The sequence below is a fragment of the Vidua macroura genome (assembly GCF_024509145.1).
Source record: "Vidua macroura isolate BioBank_ID:100142 chromosome W unlocalized genomic scaffold, ASM2450914v1 whyW_random_scaffold_38, whole genome shotgun sequence".
Classification (NCBI taxonomy): Eukaryota; Metazoa; Chordata; class Aves; order Passeriformes; family Viduidae; genus Vidua; species Vidua macroura.
The window spans coordinates 3,015,258-3,036,580 of NW_026530535.1; the positions used below are offsets into that span (position 1 = coordinate 3,015,258).

General features: G+C 43.0%; 1 pseudogene; it reads right to left on the reverse strand.

The window, feature by feature from the left end:
• Nucleotides 1-1,721, reverse strand: part of LOC128822732 (secretory carrier-associated membrane protein 1-like) — an 85,468-nt pseudogene extending 83,747 nt beyond the window's left edge.
• Between the last annotated feature and the right edge of the window lie 19,602 nt (nucleotides 1,722-21,323).

Sequence of the window (21,323 nt, forward strand, 5' to 3'; positions counted from 1 at the left end):
GGATTTCTCTACTGTGTTCAGTTTCTGATTTATATTCTTTTTTTCCCTCCTAAAAATACTCCCATGATCCTAAGGGGTTTCTATTTGCATGTTAGTCTCAGAGTGGCAGCGTGGAGGGGTGGGGGGCCGGTTGTTCCCAGGTAGTTTAAAGAAAACAAACAGAGCAATTAGCTAATTAGCATTTCAATATCGGTCTTTTAGTGTTGCCATGGGAACTAGGAAAGCCCTGACCACGTTTCTGGGGAATACCTGGAAACTGTTCATAACATCCCCCATAATATCAATCTCAAAAGCAAAGATTAGTATCACACTCTTGGTATCATGAGGAGTCAGGTACAAGCAGCACCCCAGTGTTTACATCAAAAAAAGAAAAGTTAGTCAGAAAAAAAATCCAAAACCAAACAAAAGAAAACCAGAAAACTGCAACACATATATCTCAAACATATAGAACTATTAAAAATGTCTCCTGTGCTAGTGTATTGGGTTTTTGTGGCAAGCTTTCTTTTTTTTTTTTGGGGGGGGGAGGGTACAGGGGTAGCTTCTGTGAGAAGCTGCTGGAAGCTTCCTCCATGTCTGACAGAGCCAAATAATGCCAGCCGGCTCCAACGCGGACCCACTGCTGTCCAAGGCTAACCCAGTCAGTAACGGTGGTAGTGCTTCTGGGATAATATATTTAAGAAGGGGGCCCGGGAGGCAAACTGCTGTGCAAGAGCAGCCATAAGTGAGAACATGTGAGAGGAACAACTCTGCAGACACCAAGGTCAGTGAAGAAGGAAGGGGAGGAGGTGCTCCAGGCGCCGGAGCTGAGATTCCCCTGCAGCCTGTGGTGAAAAGTATCGCATTTAAATAATAATTTTAAAAAAGGAGAGATAAATTAAATAGCCACTGACTCAAAACCAACAATATTTTATGATCAATCCAAGCAAGCAAATACTTAAAAAAATAAATTCTGTTTTATCAACTAAATTCTTTTACTTTCAGGAGATAACAAAACCGAAAAATAATTTCCTTTTAGACTTCCAAAAGAATTAACTACCCAAAATACTGAGCAAACTAGAGGTTTCTGCTTAACCTTTATCTTCCCAGAGAACATATTTTTTGATTCAACATTAAGTAAGAATATCTGCTGTAATCTTTTTATTAAAAGGCATGAGAATAGACACGGGAAATCTCACAAAGTAGATCACAAAGAATTAGTAAAACGAAAATATTAAAAGAAAAAACGGCATCTATCTTTAGACCTTGGCAATAACTCTTCCACATGATGTTCCCCTCTCTCTGCCATACTAGTGACAGGAAAAAGATTAATCTGTCTTTACAAACGTACTGTGTGAATCTGCTGGGAGATTGTGGACACTAACTTCTAGCGACGTGAATTTTCTGCACACTACTCTGTGATTTTACACAAGCACACGAAGCCGCTTCAAAGGTAAAAAAAAAAAAAAATCATCTCATTATATATAAAATTGTTCCCTCCTCCCAAGGCCAGCACTACCCCATAGCGCTGCGCCTTCCCGACCCGCCACAGCTGAGAGCGACCTCCCAGCACACAGCAGAGCCGAAACCACTCCCTCCCTAGGACACCCATAGCTTCACGCAGCTTGTTCTGCCCCCGTCGCGGCACTGAGGAAGGCTCACGGCGTCCCTGTCCCCCGCTGCTTCACCTTGAAAGGATTATTGAAGTCCGGGTCAGCAAATGGATTGTTGTCGAAGTCCGACATGGCAGGCGCAAGCGGGTCGCTACAATCACTGGAGAGCCGCTATCACCAACTGCTGCAACCCAAGTCCAACCCCGATAAGCCAAAGAACAAAATGGCTGCACCGGAAGCGAGATTGCGGAGCGGAAGCAACCTGGAAGAGAAAAAAAGCTCCCACTCCCAGGGCGAGAAAGATAGAGTAGAGGTTGGAAGAGTTTTAGCTCTTATATACTTTGAAAAACACCAATCACTTGTTTTAAAATTTTAAAAGTTGAATAGTAATAAAATAGTTATTAAAATAGTAATAAAAATTAGAGCAATAAGAATTTGGACAATCACAGTTAGGACAATAAAGGACAATAAAAAGCAAAGAATTACGGACGTCCGGATGCTCTTGGGCACTGTGAAAAACGCCAATCACTTGGTTTTTAAAATTTTTAAAGTTTAATAATAATAAAATGGTTATAAAAATGGTAATACAATTAGAATAATAAAAATTTAGAGTTAGGACAATTACAAGACAATAAAAAGCAAAGAATTACGGACGTCTGGATGCTCTCGGGCACTTAAGCCATGACAAGCATGCCTTGTGAACAAAGGAATAACCTTAAAAGCAATAGCCTGTTGCATATACAAAACACTTCATGATTATGCATATATTTTATTTAAAACAAGAAATTAGTCTGGTACTTGTCAAAAAGTTTCTGTTAATCCCCAGGCGCCTTCGAGTCTAAGTCAGGCTTGAAGAAGTTCGTTTCTGTTGATAAGGAAAGCCATAAATTCCTCTCCTCTGGAAGATTTAGGGGTTTCTGTAATTGTTATCTTTGTGCGAAGAATTCCTTGATTATCTCATCTCTTTCTTGAGCTGGTTAAAAAGTATCTTACATAGTATAGTTTCTATTTTAACATTGTGTTATAACCTAAAAATACATTCAACACACTACTTGAGAGAATTAATACAGCATAACTTTCCAACATTACACATATAATATTCATTGTAACTATTGTGAAAAGCCAATCATAAAATATGCATTTTTCACAGGCACTAAGCTGTGATAAACTGTGGTAACTTGTTTGTTCATCAAAAGAATTAGAATATTAAAGGGGGAAATATAAAATTAAAGTATAAGGGACCAGCTTGCTTGTTAAGAGATAGGGGAAGCATCTGTGAAGTTGGGAAACAGGAAGCAACTGCTACAAACCGCAAGGCTATAGGCATATTGCAAGGCGCAAGACCACAAGTATGATTAATCATCATATAGGGAGCTTTTCTTAGCTTCCTTTGCAGACACAGGCTAAGGATGTTGGGGGATGGCTGGAGCTGATTGTGAAATCAGCGACCACCGGGCGGCGGCCACCGGAGTGGACGGCGTAGGAGTGCTCCGGGTACGCCCATCACTGTCCGGAACCGATTGTGAAACCAACGATCACCTGCCTCGACACAACGCAGACACGATGCAGAGGGATGCTCAAGCTACGCCCACCGCTATCGCAAGAGACGCGAATGAAGAAACCTCCAAGAAACTATAAAAAGAGACTGAATAAGGGAGTGGGGTGTGGGGCACTGCAGTGTGGGACACTGCAGGAGGGGCGGTTAGGAGACCCCTACCCACCCAGCGCTGTTTTGCTTGCTACTGCTTGCTGTAATTAATAAAATTCTAATTGACCTTAAAAAGGCTGAATCAAATTATTCGCCTCAATTTATCACAATTTGGTGCCGTGACTCGGATAAAGGAAACCCGGGACGGAGGCCCCACTAGGGTGAGGCGCCCCACCGCCTTTTTGCGGTGGACCTAAGGGGGGGCTTCCTCCTTGGGCCTTTACCGACGAACCTAAAACTCAGTAGCAAGCAAAGGTACCCCCGTTAATCTTTGTGCACGAAGAACCGCGGAAGAGTGAACACGCAGGAAGCGTAAGTAGCCCCCGGTGGGCGGTGGGCCTCTTTTCCCGGTGGGTGGTGGGCCTCCTTTTTCCAGGGTTGATTAAAACCTGCTGGATTGAGGGATTAATATTCCAAGAGCATCCAGGGTTGATTCAAACCTGCTGGATTGAGGGACTAATGTTCCAAGAGCATCCAGGGTTGGGGGACGTAGGAGGAGGGGAGCTGCACCCCCCTCGGCGTCAAGTTACCCTCGGTGGGGAGGCTCCTGGGTTAGGAGGAGAGCAAGCGGGCCTAATCCAGATGCGGAGGTGGACTGCGTCAAAGTTCCTGGGGCGGGGGATCCCCGGAGAAACTTCCCCAAGTTTCGGCTCACTAACTTAGTATAAGTGTATGTGCTCGGTGGGCCCCGTACAAGCGGGCTCCGGAATGCGTGTGCGTGTGAAAAAGACGGTGGGCCCCGTACAAGCGGGCTCCGGAGTGCATGTGAAAGGGACAAAGCCTCAACCCCAGAAACGGGGTCTTTAAGAGTCGTTTAGGGGTGTGTAGTCCCGGGGTGATTGAGGTGAATAAGAAGACACACAGGGCGAAGCCCCGGTCGAGAAACGGAGGCGCCGGAAAGACGTGAGTAGTCCGGTCCGCCCGGTCGCTCGGTCAGGGGTGGGAGTCCTGGAGTGCAGCGAATGCGAACGTGTGTGTGAGAGGGGAACTGGCAGCTCAGATTCCCCAAGTGAGTGTGGACCCCATAGTAGTGCGTTTCCCATATCCGGCGACGGAGTGGGCCATGAATTGGGGGAAGCGACTGTCGTATTGTTTGTGTTGAGTGTGAGAAGGCACTCTAGAAGATGGGTCAGAGAAAAAGTAAATCTGCTGAACCCATGGGTGGGAGAATCTCGGTAAAACTTCCACTAGGCTTAATGGTAAAGTATTGGGATGCCTTTCCTTCTAGAAAAGGAAAAGATAGGGTTAAAATGATCCATTATTGTATGAAAATTTGGGGGGAGTAAACGGATAAGGGGAGACCAGCGGTATTGGCCCGTGTTTGGGTCGTTTGAGGATTGGATCTGTCAAGCTCTAATATAGATATATTAACTCCAAAGAGCCCTTTAACCAAGAGGAGAGCGAATATGCAGCTCTTTGGATAGTGGGAGAGATTGAAGAAAGCTTTCCAGTTGTATTCAGGGGTGGACCCCAATACCCCAGAGGGTGAGACACTTTTGAAGGTGCATTTTGTGGTCGATTCTTGGGTGGACATTCGGAAGAAGTTGGAGAGGTTGGAGGGATGGCAGGCGAGAGGATTGGATGAGTTGTTGTGAGAGGCTCAAAAGGTGTGTGTTGGGAGAGAGGATGAGAGTTTTTAAAAAGCAGTCTGGAATCGTGTTAGCAGCAGTCGGGGGGGACAGCGGAGTCCCCGGTGGGGGGGAACTGGAGGTCAGTCCAGAGGTCGGACTGACGTCCAGCGAAGTTGGTTTGAAGGGAAGTCGAGAGTTGGTTTGAAGGGAAGTCGAGAGGTGGAGAGAGCATTGTCTGTTTCTATTGTGGGAAGAAGGGACACATGAGGAGAGAGTGTCGGCAGAAGATTGCTGATGAGGAACAGTTCAAAGAAGATTAGGGGGGTCGGGGGCTCTATCTGCTGGGGACAAGAGAAAGAACAGAGCCCCTGGTAAAATTAAAAATAGGTCCCCAGCAACAAGAATATGAGTTCCTTGTGGACTCAGGGGCGGAGAGATCAACCGTCCAGACCCTTCCCCAAGGGTGTAAGGTTTCACCTGAAATAATACAGGTGATTGGGGCCAAAGGGGAACCCTTTGGAGTACCTGTAATTAAGGATGTACTCTTAGAAAGTGATTCTAAATTAGGAATTGGGTCATTTTTACTAGTTCCAGAAGCAGATTATAATCTATTAGGGAGAGATTTGATGGTCGAGTTGGGGATAGGGATAGAGGCAAAAAAGGGAGAACTAACAGTAAAACTATATCCTCTCCGGGCTGAAGACGAAAAAAAAAAGATTAACCCAGAAGTTTGGTATACCCCCGACAGTGTGGGGAAAATGAATATTGAACCCTTTGAGGTAACTATCAGGAACCCAGAAATCCCTGTCAGGATTCGGCAATATCCCATACCCAAAGAGGGGAGGGAAGGACTAAAAACAGAAATAAAGAGACTTTTGGAAAAGGGACTTTTAGAACCCTGCATGTCCCCTTTCAATACCCCCATTCTGCCGGTAAAGAAATCGAATGGCAGTTACAGATTGGTGCATGACTTGCGGGAAATCAATAAAAGAACAGTTGAAAGATTCCCGGTTGTAGCCAATCCACATACTATTTTAGGCCAACTTGGCCCAGAAAACCAGTGGTATAGTGTAATAGATCCTAAAGGTGCTTTTTGGGCCTGTCCCCTTAAGGAAACTTCTAGAGATTATTTTACTTTTGAATGGGAAGACGCAGATACACATAGAAAACAACAATAGAGGTGGACAGTCCTTCCCCAGGGGTTTACTGAATCCCCAAATTTGTTTGGGCAAGCTCTGGAACAAATATTGGCAGAATATTCACAGGGGGAGGGGATTGTGCTTCTACAATACGTAGATGATTTATTAATTGCCGGGAAAGAAGAAGAAAAAATAAGGGAAGAAACTATAAAACTCCTAAATTATTTAGGCCTTAAGGGACTCAAAGTTTCAAAGTCGAAATTACAATTCGTGGAAGAGGAAGTTAAGTACCTCGGACACTGGCTGACTCAGGGGACTAAGAAATTGGATACTGATAGAGTCCAGGGAATACTTTCCCTGGAAGCTCCAAAAACTAAAAGGCAGGTTCGACAGTTACTGGGACTTTTTGGGTATTGCAGACAATGGATTGAAAATTTTAGTGGGAAAGTTAAATTTCTGTATGAAAAATTAACAACAGACGGGCTATTAAAATGGAGCTCCGAGGATGAGACCCGGTTAAAATCATTAAAAACTGAACTGGTCAATGCCCCGGTTCTCAGCCTCCCGGATCTAAAAAGACCATTCTTTTTATTCATTAATGTCAAGGAAGGGGTGGCATACGGGGTGTTAGCCCAGGAATGGGCTGGAGGAAAGAAACCAGTGGCATATCTTTCAAAGCTTCTCGATCCTGTTAGTCGAGGGTGGCCTGCCTGTCTGCAATCGATAGTGGCTGCTGCCCTTTTGGTAGAAGAAGCAGGAAAGATAACTTTTGGGAGTGAACTGAAGGTTTTATCTCCTCATAACATCCGTGGAGTACTACAACAAAAAGCGGATAAATGGATAACAGATGCCAAACTCCTAAAGTATGAAGGCATCCTAATTTCCTCTCCTAGGTTAAGTATTGAAACCACAAGCTTACAAAATCCAGCCCAGTTTCTATACGGGGAACCAGTTGTGGGACTAACTCATGATTGTCTTTTGCAAATAGAGGAACAAACAAAAATAAGACCAGATCTCAAAGAGGAGGAATTAGAGGAAGGATATCGATATTATGTAGATGGATCCTCTCGGGTCCTTGAAGGGAAAAGGAAATCTGGGTATGCTATTGTGGATGGGAAAATTTTTAAGAAAATAGAATCTGGTCCTCTTAACCCCAGCTGGTCAGCACAAGCATGTGAATTGTATGCAGTGCTCAGAGCTTTAGAACTGCTAAGAGGAAAGGTTGGGACCATTTATACTGATTCAAAATATGCTTATGGGGTGGTTCATACATTTGGTAAAATCTGTGAAGAAAGGAGACTTATCAATTCACAGGGAAAGGGGTTGATACATGGGGAATTAATTCGGAAAATGCTCCAGGCCTTGAGAGGTCCGGAAAGAATAGCTATTGTGCATGTAAAAGGACATCAAGTGGGGATGGGAAACTCAGTACGGGGAGTTTAAAACCATATAAAGGGGGGGTCACACGAAGGGAAGATTGCTCCACTTGTGGAGCTGACTTAGAGGAAGAACCATGTTGGGCTTGTTGAGATGCATACGGGATTGATTCGATACAGTGTGCCTGTGATAACCCCCAAGACAAACATTGCCAGTTCCATGAACCCATTAACCATGTGTTAGCCTTCATGGTACAGGAAAAACAAAAATTAAACCAAATGGGGGTGAAGGAAAAAGAGGGAGGCAAGTGGATACTACCGGATGGGCGGGAGGTACTCCCAAAAGGAATAGCAATGAGGGTCCTGCAAGCAATCCATAGGAAAACCCACTGCGGAATTCAAGCCCTGGTTGACCAATTTGCAATTAAATATATGTGTATAGGGGTCTATAATCTTGCAAAACAGGTAACCCAACAATGTTTAACCTGTCAAAGAATAAATAAACAACAATTAAGAGAAAGACCAATGGGTGGAAGGGAACTGGCACAACGACCCTTTTCACATATACAAATAGATTTTACAGAATTACCAAAAGTGGGGAGGTATAAATATCTATTGGTACTGGTAGACCACTTAACCCATTACGTGGAAGCTTATCCTACGGCCCGAGCTACTTCGAATACTGTGGTAAAAGTATTATTAGAGCAAATTATCCCCCGGTATGGATTAATTGAGTGTTTAGACTCGGTCCGGGGACCCCATTTCACCTCTAAAATTGCAAAAGATGTCCTGACAGCTTTGGGGACTCAATGGAAATATCACACCCCATGGCATCCACAGAGCTCGGGGAGGGTGGAAAGAATGAATGGAGAAATAAAAAAACAACTCACAAAATTAATGCTGGAAACAAAAATGTCATGGGTTAAGTGCCTACCTCTTGCCTTATTGAACATTCGAACTCAACCCCGAACTGATGTGGGAATCTCCCCATTTGAAATGCTATTTGGAATGCCTTATGATATGGAAGCCCCCACAGATCACCCCTGCCTAAAAGATTCTCATATAAATTCTACATTACCCAAATTATGAGCAGAAGGCAGGAATTGAGGAAGAAAGGAGTGTTGGCACAGAGACCACCTCTGGATATCACAATCCATAAGATAAAACCAGGGGATCAAGTACTTATTAAGTCTTGGAAGGAAGATTCCTTAACTCCATGTGGGGAAGGTCCTTTTCTTGTTTTGCTTACCACAGAAACGGCAGTCAGGACGGCCGAAAAGGGGTGGACTCACGCCAGCCGAGTGAAAGGCCCTGTGGCCACAAATAACCAGTGGAGAGTGACTAGCCAGCCTGGGAACTTGAAAGTGACTCTTAAGAAAAACTAATGAACTCTGTGGACATTATCCAAATCAACCATAAGGGGAAGCAAAGGGATACAATTACAAACTAGCTAAAGACTATATAGTGATTTGTAATAAGGAAGGTTGTGGAGATTGTTATCCTTTTGTGTGCTTTATATGTAAAATTTGCCAAGAACGGTGGTGGGTCCATTGCCAGAGGGGAAGACCACCAATTGGGGTTTGTACTGAGTGCTATAAAACTCAGCGAAAACTAACTGAAACTGTGCTAAGGATAGGAGAATTGGAAAATCGGTGGGTCAGTTTTGGATCTGAGTGGTGGGAAATATTCTTGTTTTCATACTAACGAGCCCACTCCATTTGCTGCTCAGATAATAAAAGGGTGTTGTCGAAAGGAACTGAAGGGGATTTCTTGCAACCCACTTCTGGTCAAAGATAACTGGGAACAGTACAAGGCTAGGCAGGAGCGGAAAAGGGGACGCTCAGGCGAGTACTGCTGCTGCCGAGAAGATGGTTTACCTCGCGGCTCGAAGCACCCGAGTCGGCGAGCGAGGCAGAGAGGAAAAGGCCAAGCCCCCTCTAAGTGGAACAATGCTGAAATGCTCCAACTATTGCCAGCCGAGTACTAGGATCCCTCAAAGGACCAGTCTAAGTGCCTCCGAAACACCAAGGGAGCAGCAAGCCAAAAAGGGGAAAACAGGATATTACGTAACAAAAACAAGGCTAGGACTCCACCCTTATTGGCAAATTATTAGTTTTCTATTGCTCTGTCCTAGTGGTGTTTCTAGTCAGGACAATGCTGAACACTTTACTTCTAGCCTACAAAGCAGCAAAGCGATTTGATGAACAAAATGGTAAAAGAGAAAATGGGGGATTGTGATAAACTGTGGTAACTTGTTTGTTCATCAAAAGAATTAGAATATTAAAGGGGGAAATATAAAATTAAAGTATAAGGGACCAGCTTGCTTGTTAAGAGATAGGGGAAGCATCTGTGAAGTTGGGAAACAGGAAGCAACTGCTACAAACCGCAAGGCTATAGGCATATTGCAAGGCGCAAGACCACAAGTATGATTAATCATCATATAGGGAGCTTTTCTTAGCTTCCTTTGCAGACACAGGCTAAGGATGTTGGGGGATGGCTGGAGCTGATTGTGAAATCAGCGACCACCGGGCGGCGGCCACCGGAGTGGACGGCGTAGGAGTGCTCCGGGTACGCCCATCACTGTCTGGAACCGATTGTGAAACCAACGATCACCTGCCTCGACACAACGCAGACACGATGCAGAGGGATGCTCAAGCTACGCCCACCGCTATCGCAAGAGACGCGAATGAAGAAACCTCCAAGAAACTATAAAAAGAGACTGAATAAGGGAGTGGGGTGTGGGGCACTGCAGTGTGGGACACTGCAGGAGGGGCGGTTAGGAGACCCCTACCCACCCAGCGCTGTTTTGCTTGCTACTGCTTGCTTTAATTAATAAAATTCTAATTGACCTTAAAAAGGCTGAATCAAATTATTCGCCTCAATTTATCACAAAGCCACAAAAGCATACCTTGCTAACAAATGATTAACCCTTAAAAGCAATATCCTGTTGCATATTCATATATCTCATACATGATGCAAACATTCTTTTCAAACAAAGGATGCCCTCTGCTTAATTTCTGCCCCCCCCCCCCCCCCTTAATCTTGTAAATCAGTTTAATGGCTCCTAGAAATCTGGAAGAAGTCTGAACAGTCCCAATAAGGAGGTCGTAATTCTTCTCTTGGAATTTTTGGTGTCTTGTCGCTGTTATCAGTATGGAAAGAATTTCTTGGTTATCTTATCCATTTCTTGAGCTAGTTACAAAAGGTATTTTACATCACATAGTTTCTATTTTAATATTATGTGTGAAAAATGCCAATCACTTGTTTTTTAAATTTAAAAAGTTTATTAGTAATAAAATACTTATAAAAATAGTAATAAAATTAGAGTAAGAAAAATTTGGACAATGAGGATTAGGACACTATGAGACAATAAAAAGCAAAGAATTATGGACATCCAGATGGTTTTGGGCACTAAGCTGCCAAAAACATGCCTTGCAAACAAAGGAATCATCCTTAAAAGCAATAGCCTGTTGCATATTCATATATCTCATACATGATGCATAAATTCCTTGCAAATTAAGAATTTTTCTGGTTTTTGTCAACTTCTTCCCCTTAATCCTGGTGGTTCCATAAAGACGGAGAGAAGGTGGAAGAATGTTTGTCTTTTCCAATAAGGAGGCAGTAACTCTTCAGGTTTCCTGTTGCTGTTATCTCTGTGAAGAGTTTCTTGATTATCTTATCCCTTTCTTGAGCTAGTAAAGAAAACCTTACATCGCATGGTTTCTATTTTAACATTATGTTGTAACCTAAAACTATATTTAACACACTTCTTAAAAAGGATTAATACAGTATTACAAAATAACCCTCCATAATACATATAGTATTCAATTTAATATTTCTGAAGAGCCAGTCATTTAATCTGCATTTTTCACAATCCCCCTCTTATTCTTTATAAATCATTTGGCTTGAGCAATATTTCTTATTTACTTGCATTCTTTGGACTATGTTTGTAATCAAATAAAACATGGGATTAAACAAGGAAGAAACATCAAAACAGTTGTAAAACATAAAAGGAAGAATATTAATTTCTTCTACCATCCTATCCTAAATACATTACCCCACGAGTTAATTTTTAACACTGTTTTCCAATTTTTGGACCGGTACCTGGGTTATTTTTTCCGATATCCTTTGTTTTTTCCAGGATGACCTCCCCATTGTCATCTATTTTCAACAATCTGATATATTAAACTTTCCACAAACACTCCCTTCTTTAGCTAATAAATAGTCTAAAGACAACCTATTCTGATACACTACAGTTTTTGTTTGGCTTTGCTGACTCGATATTAATTCTAATGCCTGAGCAGCTTTGTTTGTTATCTTCTCTATAACTGCTTGAAGTCCTATAATACGATTCAGTATATAATTTGGGGTCAATACAGAGCTAGAGTGCTCTGCTGGTTTTACCTTTTTGTTTACTAATTGCCTTTCTACTGAATCTTGGACTATATCTCTAAGATCAAATGTAAAACAAATCCATCTCTCTCCTTTCAGACATTCAATGCCCCATCTATTACCACTTTTTCTTAAGTTCCTTGTAATCCAATATTTTTCCCCATTTTGCCTGCAGGTACTTAATTTGGATGGGTTATAACAGTGGCTGTTGACATGGGTGTGTGTAACAAAAAAGGAACTTTGGTTTCTTTCCGTGTAATACTTTCTGAAGCATTTGTGACACGATCTTGCTGGTATCTTGAAAGGGAAAAGACAACAAAGGAGTGACAGAAACAGGAATAACAGAGGTCTGGTATGGCTTATACCCCCACCTCCCCTGCCTATGGAATTGCTTCCTATAGTAGGTATATGTGATTTTCTCGGTGGCGAGTACAGTGGTCAATCCAGGCTTGCCCTCTGTTTCCCTTGTCACTCCTTTTGACTAATTTTTTTTTTAGGCAAGTCGTTTTCGACACTCTTTAACTGTGGTTTCCCACCAGTCTTCAGGTATCTTTCATTCAACAGGCACTAATAATTCCCATTCACAAAACAGTGTTATTATTTCAGTTCTTTTGAGTTCCATCTGTATAGGGGTTAGATTCAGTACTCAATACTTCTTGCAACGAGAGCATAGATTTTGTGAACTACAATACTAATTATTCCCATAATTTAAACATTTACTTATAACTCAGCTAGCATGTCCAGTATTGGGATGAATTAAAGTATACATTATAGTACTAATGGTAATTTCCCTTCTTCCCTGTACAAGTCACAGGCTAAGGGCAGAATATAAGAACTCTTTGACTAAAACAGCCCTGATCCTCCTGTTTGAAATTGCAGTATTCTTCTCCTAAGGAGGTGTCGGAGGCATCTCAGGGCTTATTTAGGCAGTGCTTAAAACCAGTGATGTAAGCTTTGCCTTATTTCTCAGTTAGGTGTTATTCTTTGTACCTTCCTTGGATCATTTGGGTCTTCCCAAACCATTACCACCCAGTCCCAGTTGAAAGTCAATTTGGTATCACCCAGTTTTAATATGATAGTCCATTCCTCAAGTTTCTTCACAAGTCCTTTGATTTTGCTGGCATGAATTCACCCTCTTTCCGTGGTTCAGATTGCTGCTTTAGTAGTACCTGGAAAGGACTTCTTAATAACACAGTGATAAAAGAAAGACAATACTGCATTAACTTTTACCATTAGTTGTCTTCAAAACTTTCTGGGTTTAACTAAAAACTTTTTCTACAGCCGCCTCTTCTTCTTGTATCCAGCTGTGTTAATAGCGGCAGAGGCAAATTCTTTCTCCTGTGAGCTATAATTAGTTAAAGAAGAAAGACCGGGCTAATTTTAACACGAGATGTATCACATCTCTTGCTTTTTACTTTTTGGGCAACACTGAACTGTTTTAGCCTTACAGACCCATTCTTCAGAACAAAAGCCTCCTCTTTGAAATGAACAGGGCTAATGCCTTTATTAATGTTCAGCTCTTTATTAAAAAGATCAGCTGGGCAGGGGGCTCGACATGGAGCTCGCCCCCACGGTTGTAGCTTTCCCAGGTGGCCAAAAGGAAGGAGGCCTGCAGAGTCTGTCACTGAAGTCCAGAGCAGCAGCTGTCCCTTCTTCTTTCCTTGTGGCACACCGGTGGCCAGAGGGTGAGGAGGCGTGGCGTGCAGAGTCTGTTGCTGAAGTCCAGAACAACAGCTGTCCCCGCTTCTTCCCTGGTGGCAGCACCAGGGCTCTCTCTCTCTCTCTCTCTCTCTCCCTGTCTCCCTGCTTCTCAAAGCCAAACCTAGTCTATTCTTTCTTAGGTGATGGCAACGGGTAAAAGTCAATCAGGGGATGTGTTTCCCTCTTCCTCAGCTAGGGCATTTGTCTAGACTCCTCTACTGTGTTCAGTTTTTGATGTATGGTCCTTTTTATCTCCTAAAAATACTCCCATGATCCTAAGGGGTTTTTTATTTGCATGTTAGTCCCAGAATGGCAGCATGGAGGGGTGGGAGGCCAGTTATCTCCAGGTAGTTTAGGGAAAACAAACAGAGCAATTAGCTAATTAACATTTCAATATCAGTACTTAGCTAGAGTTACTAGTTTTTTTAGTGTTGCCATGGGAACTAAGAAGGCCCTGCCCGCATCTCTGGGGAACATGTGGAAACTGTTCATTACACTCTTCTTAACAACAACAACAAAAAAAAAAAACCAGAAAGAAAAAAGAAATCTTGCTTAAAAAAAATAAACCACTTTTTGAGGTTTGGAGAGTCAGCTATTTCTGCCTTGATCTTATCTCTGGCGGTGGTCTCTCTCTCCCTCTTTTTCACAGCCTTGCATTCAACCCTGTCCCTCGCACTTCCCCCACTGCCGCCACTTTACCTAGCGGGAGCAGGGGGGGAGAACTTATAGACAGGCATGGGCATGAGGACCTTGGGGGCATACTTCGCCTCCCTTTCGCCCTCTCTCTCTCTTTCTCTCTCTCTCTCTTTCCCTCTGTCTCGACTCGCTGGGCCTGAGGCTACCATCCTGGACTTGGGACCCCGGCAGGCTGGGAGCTGCCCCCAGCAGGTCTGCCACTGAGCCAACCTGCTCCTGGGCGGCAAACCCGCGCAATCTGCGCCCAGCCCCGCTACTGGGTTGGCAAGCACATCCGGCAACTTATCGCTCTCTGGGGCCCTGGCACAACCAAGCCAGCCCCCAAACCCCAGCAGCACCTCACGCAAACCGTGCCCTGTGTTACTTCTACTGGGTGGGCGAAACACTGGGAGTTGCTGCGCTGGGTCACCTTTATGAATCAGCTTCTGCCGCAGCCCCTGAGACCCCGCTGCTTGTACAAGAGTGGCCAAACACTTCCCAACTTTGACGACTCTAAACTTGGCATCCCTAGGTGCTTTTGGCATTCTGTTTCTTTAGTCTACATTTCTTCTTTTCCCTTCAAGGAGGGCCCATTCTGCTAAACTTTTTCCGGACCCCAGTTCGGCATTGAACAACTTCCTAACAACCATGTGTTAAGATACTTCTCTGCCCTTTATGCAGAGACTGCATTCAAACCCTTGTCCTCTTCTAGCACCAAGACATCATCACTCTACAGTCTAACATCCCGGAGTCTGCCAATCACCCCTCCCACCTTTTTCAACTTCTTTCTTCCTTCCCTTCTGTGATTCAACACACCTCGGACCACATGAGGTGTACACACAACTAGTTTACTTCTAAAAGTAAGCTTGCAACTTTCTTTTACTAGGATCACAGTAGCTGCTATAGCTTGAATACATACTAGCCAGCCATGGCTTATTTGGTCTAGAACCTTTGAAAAATAAGTTACTGGTCTCTTTACTCCTCCTTACTCCTGAATTAAAATTCTATGATCTACCCTATTTTCTACATTTATGTGCAAATGAAAAGGGTTTTTCTAACGAGAGGAAGCTTAAAGCTGGTACTTAGGCAGGTTTAACTTCAACTCTTCTAATTTAACATCATTTTCATTTGTTAATTTTCTATATAAAAATTTTATTGCTTGCGTGTACCTATTGTTATATATGTATAATTTGTGCAGTTGAGGGTGCATGTAATAAAATGTAGTTATAAATGTTAATTCACAGATTAAGTTGCTAGTCACCTAATTAGCATTTTAAAAAAGCCCTAGCCAGCAGAAAACAATGACCGCAAAAAGCTGGCTATTAGGTCACACCCAAGTATGTCACTGGCAGTTGGCATTGAGGCCAAGACCCAGACTCAACATCAGGAGAAGAAGACAAAGAGGGGACATCTGGACTCATCACTAGCTGATGATCTGCTGCTCAGAAGACATCAGTGGCCAAAATGCCTTCTCTGTAAGAGAAGACTGCATGAATATGCAGCTTGCCACAATGACTTATAGCCAAAGGCAGAATAAAAAGTATAAAAACCCTCTGCAGAGATACAATGGTGTGCAAACCTGACAGAGGCACTGACTCTGTCGGTTTGCACCCAGAGCTGCTCTGTAGACTGTGAGCGAATTCGGACTTTAAATTGTTACACGATCGCAAATAAATTTAGTTCCTAATTATTAATTCGGATTGGCTTGTCTCTATTTACAACACTATCAATCCATAGTCTGCATTATCCCAATAATCCGAGTAGTCTTCTGATTTCCCTCTTTGAAGAGGGAGGGGGAAGAGATAAAATTCCTGAAATTCTCTCATAGTTGAGTTTCTAGCTACCCTTACTTCTTAAGTGTCCAAGATATTTTACCTCTGGTTCTACAAATTGCAGTTTCCCTCTTGATACCCTAAATCCTTTTTCCCGCAGAAAATGCAAAAGTTTTATAATAGCATCTCTAACTTCAACCTAAGCTTCCCCGGATAATAAAAAATAATTCCCCTCGGGCTTCTTTACTGGGAGAGTAGGGGTATTATGAGGAGACATACAAGGTTTTAATGTCTCATCTTTTATTAGTCCTTCTGTTACTGGCTTCAAACCTTCCCGTCCTTCTGAAATAGAGATTTTTGGAGTTCACTTAAGTTAACAAAATGAATTAAGCATTTATATTTTAGCTTGTAGAGATATGTATTGAATTTTAACCTTTTACTTAAGAAACTTCTGCCTGGTAAAAAGGGCATAAGAAAAAGCAAATTTCTGAAGCTTCTTGCATAAAGAACAATACCAGAAGAAGCAAAGAACCCAGATAAAGAAGCTCCTCTGTCTCCAAGCCTATCAAGACTGACAGACGTACTCAGATAAGCACCAAAGGACTGAAAGCGCACGCGCAGAGAGGAAAAGTTCAAAAGTTCAATCATAAGGAAGACCACAATCTTCAGCCTCAGGACCACTGAGAGACCCCCCGTACGACCACCACAGCAAACCACGCGTGCCCAGAAGGGCGTGGACTTATTTAGCATGAGATGCGAGGACAGGCGGGGCCAGGAGTTAAATATGCATGAAAAAGTTGTGCAATGTATTGCATATGGAACATCTTTGAGAATAAAGGTGTGGGTCAGACTGAGGCTCGGGGCACAAGTTTTGGAGAGCTATCTCACTTGTGTCGGGTGCTGATATACATACCCACTTCATAACTACCCCAGGCTGTGGAGTCTATTTATTTATTCCTCTTATCGCTTCTATTCTAAGGGTATAGGACACATATGGGACAATCTTCTCTCTCAGTTGCGACCCTTATAGGGTCTATATCTAATCCTCCCCTATTTCCTTCCCCAGCCCAGATTTCCTTGTTAATTTTTTTATCATCTTCTTGGCCAAGTTTTAAAACTCTAGCTGTCATTTTCCCTTCTTCTGGTATAACCCCTATTCCTAGTTTTACCTGTAAGTTTCTTCTTAATAAGTTGCTACCTACCCCAGGGACCAATGAGACATCCTCAATCTAAATTTTAGTTTCTCCCTCAATTACCACATCTTTAACGACAGGAACTGTGAAACTGTCTCCTTTTGCCCCTATTACCTTTACAGTATCTTTGCTCACACTATAACCTTTTGGAATATTTAACAGGCATGTTATAAATTTATGCGAATAATTTGTTCAGCCTTTCAAGAGTCAATCAGAAATTTATTGATTACAGCAAGCAATGGCAAGCAAACAGCGCTGGGTGCAGCCGGAGAGTCAGCGCTCCGCCAACGGCTCACACCGTTTCCCCCTTCCCACAGTCTTTTTATACTCTCTTTCTTCCGTGTCCACGGTATCTCTGGGTGTACTCTGCGCTTGCGCCCTCTGTTGCTAGGGGGTCTTCTTTTACTCTCTGGTGGTCGTTTGAGGAAGGCTCCTCTCTTCTTCCTCGGTGAAAGTCCATGGCCCTGTAATGGTCTTTTCCATATAAGGTTATATGTTATATGCGCCTAAGTTCTAGTTACACAATCAGCTTAAGTCCTGTTATCTACACAAGGCTTCCCCTTTGGTTTTCTGTTATCTACACAAGGCTTCCCCTTTTTGTCTTGATGAACAAAGAGTCTTTTCTAACTTATCACAATCCCCCCTTTTCTTTTTCTTTATTTTGTTCATCAAACCTTTTTTGTTCTTGTAAGCTAAGGGCTAAGGTTTCATTAGTCTCAGGATCCTCCGGTGTGGGTTCATATTTGGGCTTTATCAATATGAGGTGAGTGGCTTCTAATCTCTCCTTTACTATGTTTATGATCTTATTAAAAATACACGGGCTAAAGGTTAGTCCCAAAATCAGCAAAATTAGGGGCCCTGCAATTGTGGACAATAGGGTACTCAGCCACGGGGAACTGTTGAACCAGGTTTCCCTGACTACCCCTGTGTGATCTGCATAGATACAACACTCCTCTCTGAGCGCTGCACATAGCCCTCTTTGCTGTAGGAACAGGAGTTCTAATCCTCTCCTATTTTGTAAAACCACTTCAGATAAGGATCTTGCTGATTTCTCTAAGGCTGATATCGATTGCTCTATTTGATCTAAGTCTTCGTCGACTGCTACCCTTAGAGAGTGAAATTCTTTCGTTTGTTTTACTAAGGAGGCCACTCCCGTGCTTACACCCGCTCCCCCCATGAGCATTCTTGAGGGTAATATATAATTTTTGGGATTATAACTACTTGTATGCAGTAATTTGAGGTCTCATTGAAAATTTCTAGGGACATGCAGGGTGTGAGTCCTCTTTTTGCACAGATCCACTTTGTGTTTTTAGCAGGGAGTAACCACTTGGTTGGCTTATCCTCTCGTTTTGCTGTAGTCATTGTTTCACATAGGAACTCTATGTGCTGGGGCCCTCGACTAATGCATCTCCCCTTCCCTGTTACTGAGGCTAATGTGATTCCTTGCTCTTGTGAATCTTTCTAATTACATGAAGGGGGGTTACTGCCATTTGCACGTCTTGCCTTTTCTGATATTCTAATAGTTTCATAAAATAGGGGTTTAACATCAAAACAAAGCCAACAATGCTCTGTAATCTAGGGGTTAGGTACGCTCCCTCTACTAGCTTCTAAAGGGTGTTAAATCGAGAATCCTCGCTAGGGGGTATTATTGTCTGGTTATCAATAGTTGAATTTTCCATTCCTGAGTTACTTTGATTACTGATTATTTCAACATAACCTGGCTGTCCATCTTTGGCTATTACCGGGTTAGGGCCTACTGGCTGGGTATCTGGTGGGATAGGCTCCTTCTTACTGGGTTCCATGTACCAAAAGCCCCATGTTCGTCCTACTGTCCATCTTGGATCTGATGGTTTAGTTACATTCAGATACACAAATTGACAATTCCCCTGATTGACTATGCCGCCCGACCAGTCCTTCTGCGGAGCTTTACAGCCGTGGGGTCCCTAAGAAACAGTAAGCCATTGATCTCCTTCTACTGACTAATCCGATGTTATTGTTTCACAGCCCCAATACCCACAGAAGTATTCCCCAGGGTAATTGCAATATCCCTTTCCTGGATTTGATGCTGGACACATCGATGGGGGCCAATGTGCATAATGACGATGTAAAACTAGGAGATCTGGACAATATCTGAGTTTGAATTTCCTTCCTATCTACTCGGGTTAATATCTATTTAAAGTGTTGATGTGAAAATTGAGAATATCTTCCTGGTAATAACATAATCAGAATTACAATAACGATAACTTGCCAAGGAGGATGGAGTCCTGGTTTTGCACTTAACTCATAATTCCCTACCATTCCCCTTTTAGCTTGTTGCCTTTTTTGTCTACCCAGGGTGGTTGAGTCGGTACTTTTGGGGAGATTATCAATACCCAGTCGGTAATATTTGGAGTATTTCTGCATTATTCTACTTGGGATTGGGAAGAGCCTGGTTCTTTCCCCTCTGCCTCACCCGCCGAATCGGGTGCTTCGAGCCACGGGGATTACCATCTTCTCAGCAGCAGCGGTACTCTCCAGCGCATCCATTCCCTTTTCCCCTTCTAGCCTTATACTGCTTCCAGTTCTTATCCTTGACTGGGGTGAGTCACATGGGATTTCTTTCAGTTCTTTCCGACAGCACTGGTTTACAATATAGGCAACAAAGGGGGCAGGTTCATTCAGGTGGAAACAAAAATTCTCAGGGTTAACCCCTTTTCTGTAAACCTCCCACCACTCTTCTGATTTGAACCTTACCCACTTATTCTCCAATTCCCCTAACTCTAATATGATTCTTGTTAATCCTCGCTCTAGCTTGTAGCAGCTGGAGCAAATCCCAGTAGGTGGCTTTCCTTTGCAGCAATGGACCCACCACCGTTCTTGGCAAGTTTTACAAACAAAGCACACAAAAGGATAACAATCACAATGTATTTCTTTACACACTACTCCATAATTATCAGCCAAAGGGTAAGTGTATCCTTTCTGTTCCCCTTCTTGGTCTATCTGGATTACCCACACTGAGTCCGTTAGTTTTTCTTCAAGGTGACCTTCAGGTTTCCGGGTTGGCTCGTTACTCTCCAATGGTCAGCTGTAGCGATCGGCCCTTTAACTCGACTCGTGTGGGTCCATCCCTTCTCGGTGGTCCGAATTGCTGTCTCTGTGGTGAGCAAAACAACGAAGGGGCCTTCCCAACGAGGTGTTAAAGAATTTTCTTTCCATGATTTAATGAGTACTCTATCTCCAGGCTTAATCTTATGTATTGTTAAGTCTAACGGAGGCCTTTGAGTCAACAGCTCCTTTTCCCTCAATTCTCTCCTTCTGTTCATAATTTGCACCATATAGGTATTGATCTGAGAATCTTTCAAACAAGGGTGATCTACAGGGGCCTCCATGTCATAGGGCATTCTGAATAGCGTCTCAAAAGGGGATATCCCCACATCAGTTTGGGGTTGAGTGAGGATATTTTTCCCCATTCATCCACTCCACTCTCCCAGAACTTTGCAGGTGCCATGGAGTATGATACTTCCACTGGGTCCCCAGGGCGGTGAGAACATCTTTTGCTATTTTTGAAGTAAAGTGAGGGCCCCTATCAGAATCTAGGATCTCTATCATCCCATATCTAGGTATGATTTGTTCTAAAAGTATCTTAACCACCGCATGAGACGTTGTTCTGGCAGTGGGGAATGCTTCTACATAGTGTGTCAAGTGATCTATTAATACCAACAAGTACTTGTATCTCTCTATTTTGGGTAGTTCAGTAAAGTCCACTTGTATATGAGAGAAAGGTCTTTGTGCTAACTCTCTCCTACCCATTGGTCTCTCTCTTTATTGTTGCTTGTTTACCTTTTGACAGGTCAGGCAGCATTGGGTTACCTGTTTAGCTAGATTATAGATGCCTATACATATGTATTTGATGGCAAACTGATCGACTAAGGCCTGGGTGCCCCAATGGGTTTTATCATGTATAGCCTGCAGGATTCTCATGGCTACTCCTTTCAGGAGTACTTCATCAATGGAAGCAATATTTGATTGAACTTTTTCAGTTCTGAGTGTTCCAATATAAGTCACAGATAAAAGGAAAACCTTTTTTTTTTTTTTTTCTTAGGGGCTAATTACCACGGTTTTTAGGGAATCCCTTCACTTTTCTTTGTTTTATTGTCTCCTTTTGTCTATCGGATCGTAACCTGTGTCCGTCGGTCACACCAGGGGAGCACAGTGAGGCTGCCTAACA